This window comes from Monodelphis domestica, chromosome 4 (genome assembly GCF_027887165.1).
Source record: "Monodelphis domestica isolate mMonDom1 chromosome 4, mMonDom1.pri, whole genome shotgun sequence".
Lineage (NCBI taxonomy): Eukaryota > Metazoa > Chordata > Mammalia > Didelphimorphia > Didelphidae > Monodelphis > Monodelphis domestica.
The window spans coordinates 309,820,638-309,843,008 of NC_077230.1; the positions used below are offsets into that span (position 1 = coordinate 309,820,638).

Genomic DNA, 22,371 nt, shown 5'->3' on the forward strand with positions numbered 1-22,371 from the left:
TAAGCATTTTTTTTCATGATGAAAGGGTAGAAAATGCAAATGCAAATCTATGCATAATAAAACCAAACAATTCTCCAGAAGACTGGCATGTGCTGTCAATAAAAACGATCTCCTCTTTAATTATCAAAGGCTAATAATAATAGATATGGAAGAATAGAAATGACAGGAGTTATCCTTTCATTCTCTTCCCAGCCTTCAGCCTCAATGTTTTCCTGTTCCTAGGAGCTTCACAAACATTATCGCTTAAATCAAGATAATTAAAAATGATTCCCAAGATCCAATTTGACTTTTCAGCCAGTTGTTGAATAAACACATGCATTTAAGCTTTCCAAATGGCTCAGAAATCTGCTAAAGCAGAGCTTCTGAGATCATACACTTAATAGAAAAGTTAAATACCCAAGGAACATCAGGGCAGGACAGGATGGACCTGTCAGTCTTGTCCATGAATGTTTCTTTCCACTCGAATGTAAAACCTGACTGTAATTCTAGGTAGGTTCCTTGATCTTTCCAACCACAAATGCTCTGGGATTCAAGTTTGCACAACAAGGTAGGGGGACAGAGAAGAGGCAAGATGACCTATAAGGTTCTTTTAAGCTCTAATTGTATCATCCTATGAGCAAGTGGACCATCCATCACTTTTTAGAAATATTTATTATATGAATATGAACAATATGGTTTCAAATCTTCTTGGATTTACTACAATTAACTCTAGTATACAAAGATCCCAAACTTTAGAATAGATTATTACATATGATTATAAAAAGTAAAGTCTGAAATATAAAACATCATACAAAAACAGAAATAGAACAGTAAAACATTCAGTAATTTTATGTGTAAAATATTTTTTAAACCAACAAAGAATAAGGATAATTGATTCCTCACCCCACCCCACTTTCATACCTGGTATTACACCAAAAGATACCATGACAAGGAAGAAAATGGGGAAATAATTCATTAGAATTTTGCTTTTAGTTTTGATATAAAGGATTAGCATTTATTTTTGTTGAGATGTGTCTGATTCTATGTGATCCCGTGGACTTTTGTCCATGAGGATTTCTTGGAAAAAATACTGGGATGGTGTGGCATTTCCTTCTCCAGCTTGTTTTACAGATGAGGAAACTGAGGCAAATAGGATTAAGTGACATGCCCAGGGTCCCAAAGCTAATAAGTTTCTGGGGTTAGGTTTGAACTCAGGTCTTCCTGACTCCAAGCCTGGCCCTTTATCCACAGTACCATCTAGCTTCCTTTAGCATTTGTTAGCTTAAGATAATGCCTTGATTAGTTTAAAATTAACTACCTTGATTATATGTTTCAGTGCATATCTTTTTTTACCCACTGCTATGATGGTTACTAACTATTCCTTGGATGCATCTTCAGTGATAATAGTGATGCTGATCTAAACCAGTGCTGGTGTTGCAGCACCAGAACTGCTAATCTCTTGCTTCTTTGCAATGGTTTTGATCAGAAGAGAGCTAATCATGAAAAAAAAGCATGGAAGGAGAAGTGTTCATTTACACTGGGTCCCAAATATAAAACAAAGGATGTGAGAAAATAGGAACATATTTGCAATTCCTTAGGAATCCTAATGCTTTCATGAAGGTAGTCTATCTTGTATAAAACCAATGAAATCATCTTTGAAAGGAATGCAAATAGGATCATAGGTAACCTTGCAGGGCACAACCTTACCTCATTTCATGGAAATAATTGAGGATATTTGCCATGAGCTTTTTCTCCTACCCTCCTTCTTGTCTAATATCATTCAGATGCCTTTGGCCACTATCTCCTCCACCTGATCTCCCATGAAGAGGGCACTCTTTCTCTTTATCAAGGCCAAATCCTCTACATGTATGAGTGATGCTCCTTCCCTCCCCCTACCCCATCTACTCCAGTGGATTGTCCCCTCCATCAACCTTACTGTCTTGCTTATCTTCAGTCTCTCCCTGCCTACTGGCAACTTTCCTACTACCAACAAGGATGCTTCATCCTCAAACAACCCTCACTTCTCTCATCTATCCCTACTAGCTATTGCCCCATATCTTTCCTCCTTTTGTGACTAAATTCCTTAAAAAGGTTACCTTCAATCTGTGCTACAGCTTTTTCTCTGACTCCTTATAGTCTTAATCCAATCCTCATTCAATTGAATTACTTTCTCCAAAGTTACTAATATTGTCTTAATTGGCAGCCTTTTTTCAATCCTCAACTTCTTTATGGTCTTTGATGCTGATGATCACTCTCATCTCCTTTATATTCTATTGTCTCTAGGTTTTGAAGACACAATCTTTCTTGGTTCTCCCCCAATCTATCCAACTATTTCTGGGCAGCCTCTTTTACTGAATTGTCATCTGCATCTCTCCTAATAACTGTGGGTATCCCAAAGGGTTCTGTCCTCTTCTTTTCTCCTTCTATACTACTGTATTGAATGTTCTTATCAACTCCCATAGATTCAATTATATTCCTTATGTTGAATCTCAAGTCTACTTATTCAGCCTTAACTTTCCTTGCACACCTCCAGGATTATATCTTTAATTGCCTATTAGACATTGTAAACTAGATGCCCTAGCAATATCTTAAATTCAATATGTCCAAAGCTGATTTTTTTCACTTCACTCTATCCCCACTTCCAAAGTTTCCTATTAATATCAAGGATATCACCATTGTCCCAGTCACCCAGACATACAAACTAGGTGGCAACTCTTCACTCTCTCTACCCTTTCCTCTCCCATGATCTAATCTGATTTCATGACTTGTTGATTTTTGCCTTTGGAATATCTTTTATACTTGTCCCAATATCTCTTCTGACACTGTCTACACCCTGGTGTAAGTCTTTATCATCTTTAACATTAACTGTTGTAATGGTCTTCTGGGTGGTCTCCTTGCCACAAGACCCTCCAGTCCATCCATCATTCTTATCTCAAAGTGATCTTTATAAAAGTAAGTCTTGCCATGTCATCCTTACTCTTTTTCATAAATTCTTCATAACCTCAAAGATCAAATAAAAAGTCCTCCAAAAAGTTTTTCATAACCTGCCTGCCCCTCCAAACTTTTCAGTCATCTTATACCTTATTTCCCACAATATACTATTTGATTCATTGACTCTGACCTCCCTGCTGTTCCATAAGAAACACCATCTCCCAGTTATGAGCATTACCTCACCTGTCCTTCATGCCTGTCCTTCATTGTCTCCCTCCTCATCTTTGTCTAATGGCTTCTCTGGATTCTTTCAAGTCCCAGCTCAAATTCTATCTTCTACAGGAAGCATTTCCTCATCTTTCTTAATTCTAGTGCTTTTTTACTGTTGATTATTTTATATCTATCCTGTATATAGATTGTTTATACATGGTAGTTGACACATCTCTCCCATTAGACTGTAAGGCTCTTGAGAGGGGGAGTTGGTTTTTCCCCCTATCTTTGTATCTCTAGCATTTCAAATGGTGCCTGCCACATAGTAGGCACTTAATGTTTGTTGAGTTTTTGAATATGTAGGGGAAGGGAGTAGAAGGAAGAAATAATCAGAGTAAATGCCTAGATTGTAAAATGATAGTACTCATCAAGAGAAACTGAGAAGAGCATGTTGGTGAGGGAGAAGGAGAAGAAGAATTCAGTTCTGGATAGGTTTATTTGAGATAGCTCTGGGCACAAGGGTAAAGATACCCAGCAAGCAACTGGAGAAAGACAATGTTTAGAGAAACATTGCGCTAAAACTATATTTGGAATCTTCTGCATAGAGAGTCATCAGCATTTGAGCCATGAAAATGAGTGAGCTTACCAAAGGATAAAACATCATTAGAAAAGAGACATAGGCCAAAGACATAGCCCTGGGAGATAACAAACTTAAGACCAGGAAGGAATAGATGGTCTATCAATGGAAATTGGTAAGGGTATAATATATATATAGCTAATATATAATTATATATTGTAAAAAAATAGTGTCAAATGCTACAGAGAAGCTAAGAAAAATAAGAATTTAAAAAGGTTCATGATGCTAAACTTTCAGGGATCTACCCCTCTGATGACTTCTGCTACATTTACTTGATAACACTGTCAATCTTCCTAAATCCCTGATCTGATTCATTCCTTCCCTAGAAATCTGTGACTCCTCATTGAAAATAACTTTATGGGAATTAATCAGTGTCTGTTCTTACTTATGAGATTATTATAATTTTAAACTCCACAGATAGGAACTATACCATAATTTAATTCTTTATAGCCAGAGGAAAAAAGGTTATGATTAAAAGCCAACTTTAAATATTACTCTGATGCTCTATAAAGCAAGTTTTTATTAACTTACAAAATACTTTTATCTCTCAAAACATGAAAGTATTATTTCTTAAGATTAAGTTATTCTAAAAAATATTAGTAGTACATATATCTGCCTAAAAAATAAGGGTAGAAAATGTGGTCATAGTTATGCTTGCAGAATTATATTTATGTACATTAGGCCACAAAGAACATTTTTGAAAACCATAAGTTATACCTTAGAGACATGAAAAACCTCTTACCCCATTATATTCTTAGAAATTATGCTGTCTTCCAATAATAAAATAACATCACATACCCTCAATCTTAAAAGGCAATTAAAATGCTTAAAGTCTAAAGGGTAGGAATGAAATTCACATAAACTTTTGATTCAAATGGCATAAAGGAAGACCACAATGCAAATTGATTCTGCTTATGTAGCATATTTCATAATCAGATTTTTCATGACCACCATCACTCCTGAGAACTATGCATGTTAAAACAACATACAACCAATTTGCTTCAACTCAAAAGATTCCACAGGCAACAATAAATACCCTTCAGAGATTCAGTCTTTTTTAAAGTTCAATTAATTGTTACTAAAAGCAATATAAAATTTGTAAATGTGTATATATATTCTTATCAAACACTATCTTGGGCTACCAAATAGCCAGGAATGTAAAGAAAGGAACCAAGAAATTCTTACTATAAATTTAAATGCTGAATTTATTAAGAAGATACCATGCATGACAACAATGCATTGAGGACAAAAGAAAGGGCAAAAATGAATCCCTATTCTCAAGGATCTTTCAGTCTCATGTGGGAGACAATATGCAAACACTTAAGTATCAACTATATACAAAATAAATTGGGTAGAACTAACTCTGCATACCTGTTGACCTAGCAATAGCACTCCTAGGTCAGTATCCCAAAGAGATTTTTTAAAAAGAAAAATGACTTATCTATTTAAATATATTACTATATTATAGTAGATCTTTTGGTGATAGCAAAGAACTAGAAATTAAGAGGAGCCCATCAGTTGGAGAATGGCTCAAGAAGTTGTAGAATATGATCGTGATGGAATACTATTATGCTATAAGAAATGATGAGCAGGTTATTTTCAGAAAAACCTGAAAAGACTTATATAAACTGATGCAAAGTGAAGTAAGCAGAACCAGGAGGACAATGTATACAATATTATACAGCAATATTGAAGGATAATCCACTGTGAATGACACTTATTCTCAGCAAGACAGGGATCTAAGACAATTCAGATTGATTCTTGATGAAAAATGCTATCCACCACCAGAGAACAAATTAATTGAGTCTAAATACAGATGAAAGCATACTTTTTAAAATTTCATTTTTCTTTTTTTTGGACGGTCTGTGTTTTAAATCATGACTTATATGGAAATGTTTTACATTATTGCACATCTATAACCTCTATCTTCTCAATGGAAGGGGGGGGGAAGGAAGGATAGTATTTGGAATCCCAAATCTTAAAAGACAAATATTTGGGGGGAAAAGCATATTGGGGAAGAGTATCAGAGAGAAGGCATTAAAATCAAGGAGGAATGGGAATGATTTCTTGTAAAAGGTGGGTAACTTGAAGGATGCAAAAGAAGCCCAGAGGCAGAGATGAGGAGGGCAAGAGTTCCAGGTATAGGAAACAATCAGTGAAGACACTCAGGGAATAGAGTGTTGTGTACAAGGAATAGTGAATGAGAGATTTATATGAGTTAGTTTTGCTTTTTTTTTTTTAATTTTGCTTTTTTGAAGGACAAAGTACATGATCAGATGATAAGGATAAAGCTACAGCGCTTTTTCTTTAACATAATCTCAGTTCTATAGAAACTTACTAATAAGTGGGCAAGGAGGAACAAACTAATATATATGTGAATATAATGGAATGTCATTGTACAGTATAAAGTGACAGATATAAAGAATTAAGAGAAATATGTAAAGAGTTATATGAACTGATAAAAAGTGAGGAAAACAGAGCCAGGGAATGATATATATACAAAGACTACAATAATGTAAACAAAAATAAAGCAATTCTGGGTGATTGTGATTTGGTGATTAATCGTAGTTCTGGAAAACAAGTAATGAAACATCTTTCTCTAATAAAAGATGGGAATGTATGGGAGTTACAGAGTTGCATACAATGTTGACTATTATCACTTTATCAGCTGTTTTCACTTTTCCCCCAATCACACAGAGGGGTTCAATGTTTGAGATTGGAACTAAAGAAAAAAGGAAATGTGATGCTAAGAAAAAGTTTCCACAAACTTATTTTAAAATAGGAATACACAAAGGTCACTGTAAGTGTTTTGAAATGTCAGTGAAAGTAACTATAAGATAAGGATGCTTGCTATTTAAAGAACATGCTACTGTTGTTTTGGCTCTACATGGGGATGACAGTGTTCATAAAGACCATTCAGCATACATTTGTAGACTCTGCACTCATTAGAAGAATTAATCTACTCTTTGCAAGTCAAGCCTTGCTTATTAGCCTAACATTGCAAGATGTTATAAACTCCTCCTCTGATAGTTCCATCTATTGATCTTCCCAGAGTAGACTAATATCTGCATTGTACTTCCTTTAGTTCTACTTTCATGAAGTACTTCATTGTACTTCCTTTAGTTCAAGCACCCTTCAAAGTTGCTTCAGTCTGTTCTTTGAGGCATATCTTTTTTGTTCACTGTACAGTAGCTGATTCCACATCCAGCCATTTTCCATATATAGTCAGCTCAAGGGAGCTGAATTGCAGTGAGCATAAATGCTATGCTAATGAATTGGCTGCTTTCCAGAATATCATTGCTGATCATCCTATTTCACCCTCTGATGTTAACTCTGGCATAAAGATAGTGTTAATGAAACTGCTCAAAAAATGAAAACTTATATCAATGACAAGTCTAAGTCTCACAGCCATGGAACAGGTGCCATACTCAGGCTCCCAGGCACATCTCTGAATCATCTGAGTACTGCATGGTATTCTTAGCTACTTATTTCTTGTCCTTCGTCATATATTATGTTACTTGGAATAGATGGCCTCTGAGGTACTTTATATCTTCAAGATTATGTCATATTCTTTCTCTAAAAAGATTGAGATCTATTCTTTTGTTGAATTTCTCCAAGGTGTTTGTCATCTTCCTTACTGGTATCAGTCAAAGGGAGCAAGAGTTCTATTCCATCATTTTGGCAATGGTTATACAAATGTGTTTTCCTTTCTGGAAACCTTTGGGAATAGCCTACTAATCTTCATTTGTCTGGGATGACTTGTTTTAACATCTTCCCTAATGGCCAATCAGATTAGAAAGGTATCCCTCAAGGTCACCTCTAGACCTTTAACTTAAAACATCTGTTATCTGCCACTATTTAAAGATCATTTTTTAAAGCAAATCTAGTAGTGTTAGCATGATATGGTGGAAAGAATGCTTCACACAGTGCCCATTAAGTAAATTCTTGTTGACTGACTAACTGACTAGCATAGGATTTGGAGGCAGAAAATGACCCCAGTACATCAGTACCTACTAGGTTTCACAGTGATGATCTTTGACAAATAACTTAATGTAGTTAGACCTTATTTCCCTCAATGAAAATGGAAGGGATTAGATAATCTCTAAGGTCCCATTCAGCTCTAAAGTGATGAAGTCTTGTAGGTAACTACAGACATATTTACATGTTGTCTTCCCCATTAGAATGTGAGTTCCTTGAGGGCAGAGAGCATGCTTTTGATTGTCTTTGTATCTTAAACCCCTAAAAGAGTGCCTCCCACATAATAAGTATTTAATAAATGCTTGACTACTTATTATCTTCATTGAGAAACTATCATCTACAAGGTATGTGGTACTGCGAGAGATAGGAAGATGAATAAGGCATGGCCCCTTCCCTTAGGGAGCTTACACTTTTATTGGGGATATAAGACAAGTATAAAAGTACCATTATCAATAGTTTGATTATGATTAACAGCATAAGGTATACCGTTTACCAGATAGCCCAAGTGCAAATTCCCTGACAAGATAGAACTCTTAGAAGCATAAGGACATAATTTACAGAACCCTAGAGTCAGAAAAATCCAAATTCAAGCCCTACCTCTAACTCACATCAGCTGCATGGATCGAGGTAAATCATTATATTGGCTCCCTGGATCTGAATAAGTCACTCAATCTCTTAGTGCCTCCAGGCAATTCTCTAAGATCATAAATTTCAGAGAAAGTGCTTTTGTCCATTGGTAGGGAGACTTTCCTCATCAGAAGTTCCCTATATCAGAGGTCCAGACCTCAGTAGGACTGACTTAAAGATCAACAGAGATCTAGTGGTGACTGCTCTTTCATCAATATGATAAAGCTCAAACTTTCTGGTATTAACAATCCATTATTAGGCCCATTTTTGTCCAGATATTTTAATAATACATTTGGATTACAGCTCTTTATATAAGTTTAGAATGGTATTTGTGTATGAGCATACCAAATTACTAATAGGGAAAATATTATTTTTCAGGCATTTGTAATACCAACATTTCTAATGAAGGTGATAACTTTTACTAAACTCCTGTACAGACTAAAGCTAAATATCATCCACCAGTTAAATATCCATCATGGGGTAATTTGATAAAAGAATATAAAAGTGTAATGTGTAAATATAAAGAAAAAGAATATGACAGAATCTCAGAATTAGAAAAGACCAAGGAAGTCCTATTTTCCCACTAATATATGTCACTGTAATTTCACAGACTCTTTAAACTGCAGGATTTGGGGGATTAAATAACTATCCAGAACAAGTATGGTTTGTTTAGGTTTTTTTTGGTGCAAAGGTTTTTTTTATTATTATTATATTCCCACTCTTTTTTTAAGTCATGGACTTCTTGTTTGGGCTTTCACTCCACAACTTACCAGCCAGTCATCAAAGCCATATAAAATTCAAGGTTGCTATTATTGATCAATTCTCTTTATTCACTAGAAGGTCTACACATTGGTAGAAAGATTAACAGCAATTATCTTGACTCAGATTAGTTTGAGACTCTTAAAGAATATTCCCACCTTCCTAGCAATATTCTACATTTGAGTTAAGGTTCACTTTCAATGGTTTTCATGTTATGAAAATGGTATATGAGATCATTTGTGATCACAGCTACTTTCACGAAGAAGGAAGAACTGCTGCATCGAGAAATGATTACAGGCTAAGAAGATCCCATTAGTAGATTGACTAGAATTTTAGTCATCCCCCGAGTCTGTTCATGCTGACATACTATGGTGGCCTACTGGACATATCCATAAGCATCTCAAAATTTAACATGCCCCAAATAAAAGGCAGTAGTACAGTGATTGAAATACTGGGCTAAAAATCAGAAGATGGGTTCTAATCCCAACTCTGTTACTTAATAAGACACCAGGCAAATAACAACCTCTCATGACCTTAGTCTGCCTTTATATGTCTCTTCATTTTATGCACTTACACAATCTCCACCCTGGTGTAGATTCTCCTCATCTTACACTCAGATTATTGCAATAGTCTGTAAAATGAGAAAGTAGGACTAGATGGAGTCATTAGGTTCCCTTCCCTTCTAAATCTCTAATTCTATGAACTCCTTACCTTATACTTTCTTTTGTCATACTTCTGAACCCTTTTGAGTATTGCCTGTGACCTAATCATGCAATTGAAACTGTTCTCTCCAAAGTTACCAATGACCTCCTTATTGTCACATTTAAAGTGTCCTTTTCTCAGTCCTCAAATTTCTTGACCTATTTTGCAGCACTTAAAATTATCAATCAATTTCTTCTCTGGATTCTCTCTCCTCTCTAATTTTTTGTGGTGCTGCACCTCCCTCTTCTCTTCTCTTCCCATCTCACTATTTTTTTGGCCTCGTTTACTAGATCTTCATACAGATGAAATGAACATACCTACCCACTGTAGATATCTCTCACAGCTCTCTGTCCTAGATCTCTCCTCTACACCAGGAGTTCTTAACCTGAAGGAACATAAACTTTTTTTTTTACAACTCAAATATAATTGGAGTCTTTTATAATGGTATGTATTTTATTTTTTTTTAAAACTTACCTTCCATTTTAGAATTGATGTTAAGTATTGGTTTCAAGGCAGAAGAGAGGTAAGGCTAGGCAACTGGAGTTGTGTCTTGCTCAAGGTCATACAGTTAGGAGGTGTCTGAAGCCATGTATTTTATTTTGTACACTTAAGAACATTATTGTTAAGGGGCCCACAGGCTTCACTAGACTCCCAAAAAGGTTCACACAAAAAGTTAAAAATCAGTGATCTAAATCAGGGATCAGCAAAATGTGTTCTATTAGACAAATCTAGCCCAATACCAGATTTTGTATGTGCAGGGAGCTAAGAATGGCTTTTTCTGAATTTTTAAATAAAATAAAACTATTTCAAAATGTGAAAAAATATTCTTATTTGAGGAACCATAGAAAAACAAGAAGTGGGCCAACTGACCCTTGGACTGTAATTTGCTGTAATTGGACTGTCATCTTGCTTATCGATCTCATCAGCTTCCACAGATTCAATTAGCTTCTCCTTGCAGAAGATCCCCATGTCTATATAACTAACTTCTCTCCAGAGCTCAGTCCTATATTACCAGTAGCTTCTGGACATCTCAAACAGGATGTTCCATAGACATCTGAAATTCCACATGTTGAAACAAATTTTGTTTTTTGTTTTTTATGTATATATATTTTATACTCCCTCCCAAACCTCTCCCTCTAAGTTTTTTATTACTGTTGGGAGTTCCACATCCTCCCAATCACCTAGGCTCAATCTCAGCATCAACTTCAACTCCTTTCTGACATTCCCACCACCTATCTCATCAATGACCATGTGTTGTCATTTCTACCTTTGCAAGTCTCCTGTATACATCCCTCTTATCCACTCACACAATCGCCACTCTGGTGTAGGCTCACCTCATCTCACATTTAGACTGTGGCGATAGGCTTCTGGCCAGTCTTTATCCCTCCCTGGTCTCCCCATCTCTCCCAACTCCAATCTATCCCCCATGCAGCTGTCAAAGTGATTTCCCTTAAGCACAATTGTGACCCATTCCATCCTGTCTCAAATTTCATTGTCTCCCTATTTATCTCCAAAATCAAAAATAAAATCTTGATTAGCTTTTAAAATCCTTGGTAACCTGAATCTTTCCTACTATTCCAGTTGTCTTATACTTTCCTTCCTTCCAAACACCTTGCATGAGACGATCTCCCAATTCCATGCCTTTTCAGTGGCTGTTCCCCCATGTCTGGAAGACTCTCCATCTCATCTCCAGCTACTGGCTTGCCCAGCCTCCTTCAAGACTCAATTCAAATATCACCTTCTGCAAAAGGCGTCTTCCTTTCAGGTCTCCTTTCTCTCCACCCGCAATGCCTTCCCTTGAGATATATATCATATGAAAGATCATCTAATCACATATATAAACATTCATGAAGATATAAGCATATATTAACATACATACATGTATGAACATATAGTTACATACAAAAACACAAAGATATTTTCTTATTATCTCCCCAAATTAAATATGAACTCCTTAAGGGCAGTGATCACATTTTAACCTCACTTTGTATTCCAAGTACTTAGAACATAGAAAGCACTGAATAAATGCTTGTTGACTAGATGACTTATGTAGTAGACCTGAAGAAGAATTCTGGGTTTGAATATGCTCTCAGAGTATTAACTTATTCCTTCCTTAAACATGCTAGAGGATACCTTAAGCTCCTGCTTGTAGTTCCTGGTTCTTTTTACTCTGGTTCCTGTACCTGGTGTATACCAAGTGAAGTAGCCCATCATTACTTTTATGCTCTCTGTTCTTTCCTTTTATTTTTAGAGATGAAAAGTCTGAACATGTTTGCTTTGAAAACTTGACATTGCATATGCTCTCAGTGGAAAGAATGGCTGTAGAGTCAGAGAATCTGTGTTCAAATCCTGGAATCACATCAATTAACCTTTCTGGGGATTGATGGGTATTTTCATGGACAAGCTATCTACAAATGAAGCAGGCCAAAAGGATGATTGGGGAGGGGGTGACATTGATACTAATGGCATAAGAGAAACTGAATTTCCCTAAAGAAGGGCAATATTTAATACAGGCATTGGTCAGGCCACAAAACAGAAAAACAATAGTTCTGATACAATGAAATACAATCAAACTATCTATAAAACCAAGAAAATATTATATTACATCAGGAATGGCATTAAAATAACTATAGATATCTTAACATTCTAAGCAAATCTGATATAAAGAAACCCAGATTTATTTTTTAATGGGTGCTACATTCCATTTACAAAAAAAATTTTTTTAAGCACATGATTTTCTCAGGTTATATCTATTGATGAAATCAACACATGAATGAATAAGTGTCATCTCAAAGTTAATAAGTAGAATTTTGAAATTTAGGAAGTGATAGGCACTAATTAGTTTTACAGAGTCCATTGCCATTTGAAGCTAGAATATCTCAAGTATTAAGCATTATTATACAGCATGTTTATAAACCGCTGTAAAAATTCAGACAAAATGCATCAAATAATGATAGCTCCAGAGCTAGGAAGAATCCCAGAGGCCACCTAAGTCCAACCTTCTCATTTAACAAACAAGAAACCAAAGCTCAGAGAGGCTCTAAGGATCAGAGACAGAGGCTTTGAACCAAGATTCTCCTACTCCAAATACAGCACAATTTCCATCATACCATGCTACTTCCAATAATTTTACTCTTCTAATCTCTAGGCAGTTACTAATTCTGAAAGAAAGGGATGGGACCAAAGACCTGTGTTCTTAGAAGAGCTGGTACCTAAAATAGCATATTATATTTCAGGGAATTTTAAAGTTTCTTAGATTTACTGGCAGAATTATGTAAACTCCTTTTTACTTGAAAGCAGATAAAATATCTGTACCAATTACTGATTCAATTAAGATCTTTCATGACATATATATGTGCCATGTTTTGAGGGAAAATTCAGCTTTACTTCGATAGCCACATAAATTAAAATTAATTTATGTAAAAAGCAACAATATGCCAAACAGCTCTGAAAGGGGTCATATGCACTTTCATAACATGTAACATATCAATTCTATAATAACAACAACAAAAAAAACCCTGCATTCAAGAATGGAAAATATCTAGACACAAAGAGCTCCACACTTTTACTGTTCCCATGCCCAAAACCTTCTTTCTCTAGTATTTACACTTTGCTTAATGACAAACTGAATGTCAAAAGAGTGGAATCTTAACAATTCATTTTTGGATTTAAGATATTTAAAACATCATGGAAAACGAGGGTATACACCATATATATAAGTTTATAATTTAAAAATCAGGAGACCAGTTATTTGCTAGTCACAGGATAGGGAGCAAGTCATTTTTAGAGCTTTATTTTATTATTTTATTTTATTTTATTATTTTTTAATTTAATTTTTAATTTTAATTTAATTTATTATTTATTATTTTATTATATAGAGTTTATTACTCATCTCTAAAAGAGGATAGTGTTATCTGCCAGGGGGCAGGGAGGTGGTACAGTGTGGATAGAGTGCCAGGTCTGAAAGTGCCTGGCCCATCCTGAGTTCAAATCTGGCCTCAGACACTTCTTAGCAGTATGACCCTGTCTAAGTAATTGAATTCTTCGCCTCAGTTTTCTCATCTATAAAATCAGCTGGAGAAGGAAATGGAAAACTACTTCAGTATCTTTGTCAGGAAAACACAAAATCGAGTCATGAAGAGTTGGACACAACTGAAAAATGACTGAACATTATCTGAAAGACTTACCTCACAAATTACTGGAAAACAAAAAATGGAAAATGAAATCTAAATGTGATCTATTTTCTTTTGCAAAAAATTATACCTTTTATATTACCTTTCTTTTTTGAGATAATAAATAACTATACTAGTTTGAATATCTACAAAACTTTTGTAGACATGATATTCACAGATACCAAGGATATGCTTGCTTTGGTAGAAGCAGTTTCCTAACCCCAACCCCCATGCAAGGTAGGCAATTTTTTCCTTAAAAGGTATTGAAACCATCCTTAAGACACGATTGGCTCACTAAAGACTCAAGCTGGTGACATCATTTTTGGATTGCAAAATAGCCAGGAAGAGATCCAAGTATTCCCTGATACTCATCTGGTAGAAAATGATAGGCAACTCAGACAAAGAAGCTTTGCTCAGCTGAATCAATTTGATGTGTTCCCAAAGCACATCCTTGTTGAATATATTTCCTGCTGTGCTAAGTAAATCTCATTTTGTTAAAATGTTGAATGGTCTATGAGTAACTCATTTTGTTCCAATATCAAACAAGCATACAGGCTTCTGACTTGAGTTAGGCACAGTCAGAACATTTTGCTGAAACACTGAGTCTGGAATAGGCAGGCTTTTATGTATAATACTACTGCAGCCCACACTTTCACAGTCATACAACTAACTAAAATATCTAAAAAATACAAGAATTGGTTATGTTTATACTTTGTTGACAATGAAAACTAATTTGGTTTCAAAGAACAAAATATAGAGTTGAAAGCTCTCATGCTAAGATTACACAGATTGCATGACAGATACTATAGATAATTCCTTTGATTATCATTATCAAATGATTAATAAAACAAGTTTACGCTTGCCTGAGGTGTTTACTACTGTCACAGAGCACAGAATCCAAAAAGAAAAGAGATTCCTATAAATGATGATGTCATACAGATAATGTTTGTGGAAGACACTGAGCTCCTTTCTTCAAAACTCAGAATACTACAGAACATCTTTGATGAGATTCACGACCATTCACAAGAATTCAGCCCAACAATTCATACAGAAAAATCTCAAGTGGATAATGAATGTCTATTGTTCAATCTGATATAAATTGGTAATTCAGCCCATACATTTGGACAGATACTGAAGATAGACAATGAGATAGGTCCAGAACTGAATAGGAAAAAAGAGAACAAGCTGGATTCCATCTGAGAAATTATATAGTCCTTTTAGCAATTCCTAAGCTGCTTCCTGAGACAAAAAAAAAACAAAACATCTTTTTGTAACCAATATTCTCAAGGCTGCATTATGACTGCGGTTCAGAATATCACAATTACTGAAGAATCAAAAGTATATGTGTTGAGAAGATAAAGAGTAGAAGGGAGGACCGAGTTTGATTGTTATAATTATATAGCATTTGATTTCTATTGTTTTGTTGCTGTTCTTTACATTTACACTGTTGCAGTCCTTCGGTATATCATTTTCATGGGTCAGCTTATCTCACTTTTATCCATTCATGTAATTTTTCCTATATTCCTCATATTCACTGTTACTTACAATATAATACTGCATCATATTCATGTACAGTCTTTTTAGCCATTTCCCAAATGACAGATATCTACTTTGTTTCCATTTCTTTGCTACCACAAATAGTGCTGATAAGAACATTTTGGTGCATGTGAGATCATTTTAAAAAATCATTATACTCTCTGGGGTATGTTCCTAGCAATGGGATCTCAAGGGCAAAGAGAATTGACATTTCAATTTCTTTCTTAGCCCAGTTCCAAATTATTTTCCAAGTTTTATGGACCAATAACTATCTTTCCATAGTTCTTCCAGTTTGATCAGTTCTATCTTTTGTCATCTTTGACAATTAACTGAGTATGAAGTGAAATTTTGGAGTTTTTTGCATTTGTATTTGTATATTCTTAGTGACCTAATCAGACTTTCATATTGTTGTTCGTAGTTGGAAATTTTCCTTTTGGGAATTATTTGCTCATATCTTTGATCATTTATCCATTAGAGAATTTGGATTAGTACCCAAGATGCAGAGATTATTTTTCCCTCTAATCATTTCTCTTCTTATCATAGTTGTGTTAATTTTGTTCCTGCAAAAGCTTTTCAACTCCATGTAATTTAAATTATCTATCTTATATTTCATGAAGGAGCTTCCCCCCACCCTGAGTCATAGCTATAAAAATATGATTTGGTTCATTCAAAGCTAAGGATTTTAAAATTCTTGCACTCTCTAATATTACACCTTGCTGCTTCTCTCTTTACTGTGTGTGAGTAAAGATGATCATACACATAAATAATATTTCTCAGACATCAATATATCTCCTATCACACTTTTGGCCAAAAAAGAGGGAGAGGCATAAAGAGGGAGGGTGGCCTACTTTCTTATAGCTATCTTTTGGAAAAATAAGTCATACAGAGCTTTATCAGTGATCCTCACTATAAGGTACTTTCTTCAGTTAGGCTGCTTAGGGATTTGTTGCTCTTTATGTTTTTAAGGAAAGATCCAATAATCACAGATTTGGAAGATTTAATGGCTGAAAGCAGCAGGATTTTTTACTCCCCAAAAAGGCCACATATGCCCCTGTATACAATGTTGGAAGTTAGGAGATGTGTCATGATTTCTTTCTAGCAATCACATACAGTTTGAGCTGACTTTAATCACTTAAGAAAAATAATCACACTGCAAATGCCATCTGGGCAAAGAGGTTTTTTGGCAGATTGCTTGTGCAACCAGCAGTGAAAGTACTAAAGACTAAAGCTTGACTTGGGGTGTGGGGTAGAGGGAAAAGTCAAGGAAAAAAGACTTCTTGGTTTTAGATTCTTATTAGTTTATTATTAGATTATATTAGTCAATATAAAAGGAAGAGACTAGAAAGAAAGCAACCTTCAACTAGAGAAATGATTTCTTCATTTTTACAAGGAACCAAGAGAATGAGGTGAATATGGCCATATTCCTCTTTCCATTGCTTTTCATTGCTTGTAAAGGTTCCTCTAATCACACAGTGTTCAAAGTTGCTAGGAGAATGAACTGAAAAAATGACAGTCCTGACCTCTTAGTAAATTTTCAGTTTCACTACATATGTGATCATCTATAATTGAAGTGTCAAATAATACAAATAGGATCTTGTTTGGCCATTTTCTGTCATGTCTAATTCTCTGTGACCCAATTTTGTGTTTTCTTGGCAAATATGCTGGAATATCTTGTTATTTCCTTCTACACCTCATTTTACAGATGAGGAAATGAGGCAAACAGGGTTAAGTGACTTGCCACTATGAAGTATCTGAGATCAGCTTTGAACTCAGGAAGAGGAGTCTTCCTGGCTCCAGGACTGTCACTCTGTCCACTGCACCACTTAGCTGTTCTTAGAAATTGGGGGATTTTAAATCATTTTTACATATCTCTGAGGGCTATATTTTGTTTTAGAAAACAGTGCATTAATATTATTTATATTTTATTGTATTTTCATTTTTAACATTTCATTGTTAACTATTTTCCAATTACATTTCAATCCCAATAAGGACTCAATGAGGAATGTTGTAGGCTCCATGTGTTTGACAGCTCTGGTCTATAGAATGTAAAAACCCCAAATTTGTTCATTTTCTCTGGGCACTAAAAAAACCTCAGAAATGGAAAGGAGAACCATTCATAGCAGGTGGTTGAGACAAGCATCAAGTCCATGAAGGATGAACCCATCCTACTGTGAAGAAAATTCCTGGTGACCCTATTCATAAATAATCTAGTCTAACCTTTTATATTAACCCCTTACATTCTGCTCCTCTCTAGCAAAAATGATTCATTCAATAGATATTTTATTGTTTAATCATTTTTTCAGTTGTGTCCAACTCTTCATATCCACAATTAGGGTTTTCTTGGCACAAGGTACTGGAGTGGTTTGCCATTTCCTTTTCTAGATAATTTTACAGATTAGGAAGCTGAAGCCAACAGAGTTAAATGACTTGCCTAGGGTCACACAGTTAGGAAGTGTCCAAGGCCAGATTTGAACTCAGGAAGATGAGTCTTCTTGACTCTAGGTCCTTTAAGTTCATGTTATATTTTTTTAGAAAGTCAATTCAGATCAATTAACATATATAAAACATTCTATAAATAGAAAATTGCCCTATCAATGTCAACTATAAAAATGAAAAAGGATAGAGAGGACACTTGAGGATGCTATACAATTGAAAGTTGAGGTCCACTAAAGAAAATGTGGGCTCTGTAAGACAATGGTTACAGAGCCTGACAATGTGTTATTGGACATGAAGGCACACAACATTGAGGGGAACCTAAGGAAAAGTCAGTTTATTCTCTCCACTGCTTAATGATGTCAAGACTGTCCAAGGTTGCCACTCCAGGAAACTGCTTATTTGAGTGGATTTGTCTTTTCCCCAAAAGCCATACTAAAGCCTCCCATGGTCCATGGAAAGGTAGGTTTGCTCTTTCTGGGCACCAGAGCACAAAAAGTCTTCCAATCTTAGTCAGAATCTTATTCCCCTATAATACCTTTCTACTGCTCAGAAAATTCCTACAAAGAGGGCATGAATTTTTGAGAAACAAAATACACTGTAAACACAGTTGACAGAATGGATTTAAAGGATTGGTCTGGGGGAGGAGAGAGTTTACAAAACCTCCAGTGGTCTCATTAGATTTCACCTTGAAGATCTTGAAGAATGCAGGTTTGGCAACAAGAACAAAAAAAGCCATTGTGATACCTATTGTTCAGGAAGATCCTGGAGAAGCCTGGGGAGGTAGTAAAAACCTTAATAATACTTATTCCAGGAAACATTTTTTAGAATAAGCCAACAAAAATCCATGATCAACTAAAGGGAAGACCTTAGCCAGAATACTTTAAGTTTCCTTAAAGTTCAGTGAGCAGATATTTGAAAACACTAAAAATCCTAGAGAGTAAGATAATGCTCACCTTAGAAAAAGATTGTGAATTAAGATGTGGAACAAGGAGAAATCACTTTAAAGTTAGGTCATTCAAAGACATTTACTCTTGGCAAATGGAAAAACAAAACCACACAACACTAGAGATTCGGTTATGCCCATTATGTTATGATTTTGTTACTTGAATATTTTACTGCTATTACATACACATACATCTAACTTTTGTTTCCCTTTGGAATTCTGGATATTAGTAAAAGGTGCACATATGCAGTTTATCCTTTATACTAAAATCAGAAGGTTATCAGTTTTTCCTTTTGGTACAATTAGTTAGCATCAGAACAAAGGAGATAGTTATGTTGGCCAATTATCCACCTTACAAAATGGTGACAGAATTCGAATGTCTGAAAATAACTTGAATTTTTGAAGGGGGAAAGTATTAGCAATGCTGAGTCTAAGGTATTACAGTACTTTTCTTTTAAAGTAGCAGAAGAATTCACATTCAGAGGAAGAACTATGGGAGTAGAAACACAGAAAAAAAACAACTGCTTGATTACATGGGTCAAGGAGGATATGATTTGGGGTTATAGACCCTAAATGATCACCCTGGTGCAAATATCAACAATATAGAAATAGGTCTTGACCAATGACACATGTAAAAACCAGTGCAATTGTGCCTCAGCTATGGGAGGTGGGGTGAGAACAGGAGGGAAAGAACATCATTTTTGTAATCCTGAAAAAATACTCCAAATTAATCTATTAAATAAAATTTAAAAAATAAAGTAGCAGAAGAGAATACGGTCATGCATATCATAGGTAGTGAGCAAAAAGTGATGGCGTACATTTATTAATATTCAATTTATAGATTCTGTTTTATTCACTTATTCAGTGATCAAATGAGTCCTCCAAAAAAATACCAAATATATGAAAAGTCAGTTGCAAAAGATCAATTATTCTCATTACGAAGAACTCATTAAAGGGTTCTCTAAATAGTGAACTCTCAATGAACTTGTCTTACAATTATGATATTTAGAACATCAGGAAAAGTCTTCTTGAACACCTGCTGATATTCTATGATAATTGGCCTACATATCCTTGGAAGCTAGACCTTCAAAAAGCCAAGAGAAAGTAATCGACTCAGCTTCTTATTGATATTTGCTTGTATCAGATCATATTTGGGAAAAAAGATAAGGCAAATGGAGAGGTCACAAATCAAGTGAAAATTCAAACAACCATTCTTGATTAAATGTGCTTGGCTTTAAAATTCAAAATGAATGAAAATCTGGGAACCTATACAAATAAGATCCCAGAAGAAAAAATCATTCTTGGAGTAATATCACTTCTTTTCCGTTTAATTCAAAAATTCTAAATTTGCCAGTATTATGGGACATGATGTCAACTCATTCTTCTGAGAGGTTAAACTTATTTCAGTAGATTTATAGTCTTACTAGTCCAGGGGATACAACTGATAAATGGTCAAAGGATATGAATAGACAGTTTTCAGATGAAGAAATCAAAGCTATCAATAATCATATGGAAAAATATTCTAAATCCCTCTTGATTAGAGAAATGAAAAATAAAACAATTTTGAGGTGTCACCTCAAACCTGTCAGATTGATCAATTTGACAGTAAAGGAAAAATAATAAATGTTGAAGGGAATGTGGCAAAATTGGGACACTAATGCATTATTGGTGTGATGGTGAATTGGTCCAAACATTTTGGAGGACAATTTGTAATTATACCCAAAGAGCTATAAAAGAATGCATGCCTTTTGATCCAGTAAAAACACTATGGAGTCTGTATCCCAAAGAGATTTAAGAAATGGGAAAGGACCTGTTTGTACAAAAATATTTATAGCTGCTCTTTTTGTGGTGGCAAAGAATTGAAAACTAAAAGGATGTCCCTCAATTGAGGAATGGCTGAACAAATTGTGGTATATAATGGTGATCGAATACCCTTGTACTATAAGGAATGATGAACAGGATGATTTCAGAAAGAGATGGAAAGACCTAAGCAAACTGATGCAGAGTGAAATAAGCAGAACTAGGAGATCATTATACACAGTAACTGCAATATTGTGAAACAATCAAGTATAATAGACTTTGCTACAATAGCAAAACAATGATTCAGGGCAATTCTGAGGACTAATGAAAAAGGATGCTATCCACCTCCACAAAAAGAATTGCAGGAGTAGAAATGCAGATGAAAACATACGATTTATCACTTTCTTATTTGGGTAAATGTTTTGGGGGTTTGGTTCTATAAGATTACTTACAAAAATGAATAATATGGAAATATTATTTTTGTGATAACATATATAACCAAGATTGAATTACTTGTCATCTCCAGGATGGGGGTAGGGAAGAAGAGAGGGAGACAATTTGGCTCATATAACTTTGGAAACTGATATGGAAATCTGTTATTAAAATTTAAATAAAATAAAATTCTACCTTATATGAAAAAAGTATAGGGAATAAATTGTAATTTACTTTTAATATCACTACCTAGTTTTGTCTGACTTTAAATCTGTCATTTATTCAAAGTATTTCAAATCACCATGGTGAAATTTATATTATTTTTCAAAGGATATTGAAATATAACAACCAAGTGAAGCCCAAATGTTAATAAAAAATTGATTAGAAAGTTCAAACTTAATTTTTTTTAAGAAAACTGGTTTATTTGTACAAATTTTACTTTTGCATCTTACTCCATTCATGACAAGAGTTTCTGTTGACTCATATACTTTGTAATTTTAATATTAATGGAAACTTTATGAAAAGTAGATAGGAGGTCACGTAGTTCAATTCCTTACAAGTTATTTCTTATAGAGTCTTATTACCAAGCCTATCGACTCAAGTGAAGAGACATAAGCATACATATAAAATAAAGAAAAACACCTATATTTTTACACTGAAACTTTTAAATTAAACTTATAAAATTTATAGCATATAAAAACATACCTTTTAACGTCAGTCAGAAGGTCCTGACTTTTTATGTCTGTGTTTAGAATCTTTAACATTTTAACACATAATTTTATTGAAAGTTCAGGTGCTCAGGCATAAAACCTTATTTGAATCCAATGAATTAACTGTAATGTCATCACCTGGCTACTGTTATGCTCTGGGTCATATCCATGGTTGGACTAATGACATCTTGTGTCCATGTATAATGAGAACTAATCAGGGGTGGGCTGGCAAATATTTTCAACTAGCTCTCAAGAGGGAAAATTATGTAATTTTAATCTACATTAATTAATATTTTCTCCATTTTCTTAAGAGTAGACAATCATATGATAGACCATTCTACTAACAGCAGTACAATGATCCAGAACAATTCTGAGGGACTTATGAAAAAGAATGTTGTCCACTTCCAAAGGAAAAACTGTTGGAGTAAGAATACAGATAGAAGCATATAATTTATCATCTTTTTATTTCAGTTTATGTTTTGGAGTTTTGGTTTCATAAGTTTCTTCTCTTACAAAAAT

The 22,371-nt window shown here is 34.7% G+C and overlaps 1 protein-coding gene across 7 annotated transcripts in view; it reads right to left on the reverse strand.

The window, feature by feature from the left end:
* The window catches only part of DCLK1 (doublecortin like kinase 1), a 415,491-nt gene that overhangs the window by 366,331 nt on the left and 26,789 nt on the right, over window positions 1-22,371 (reverse strand). The window lies entirely within an intron of this gene.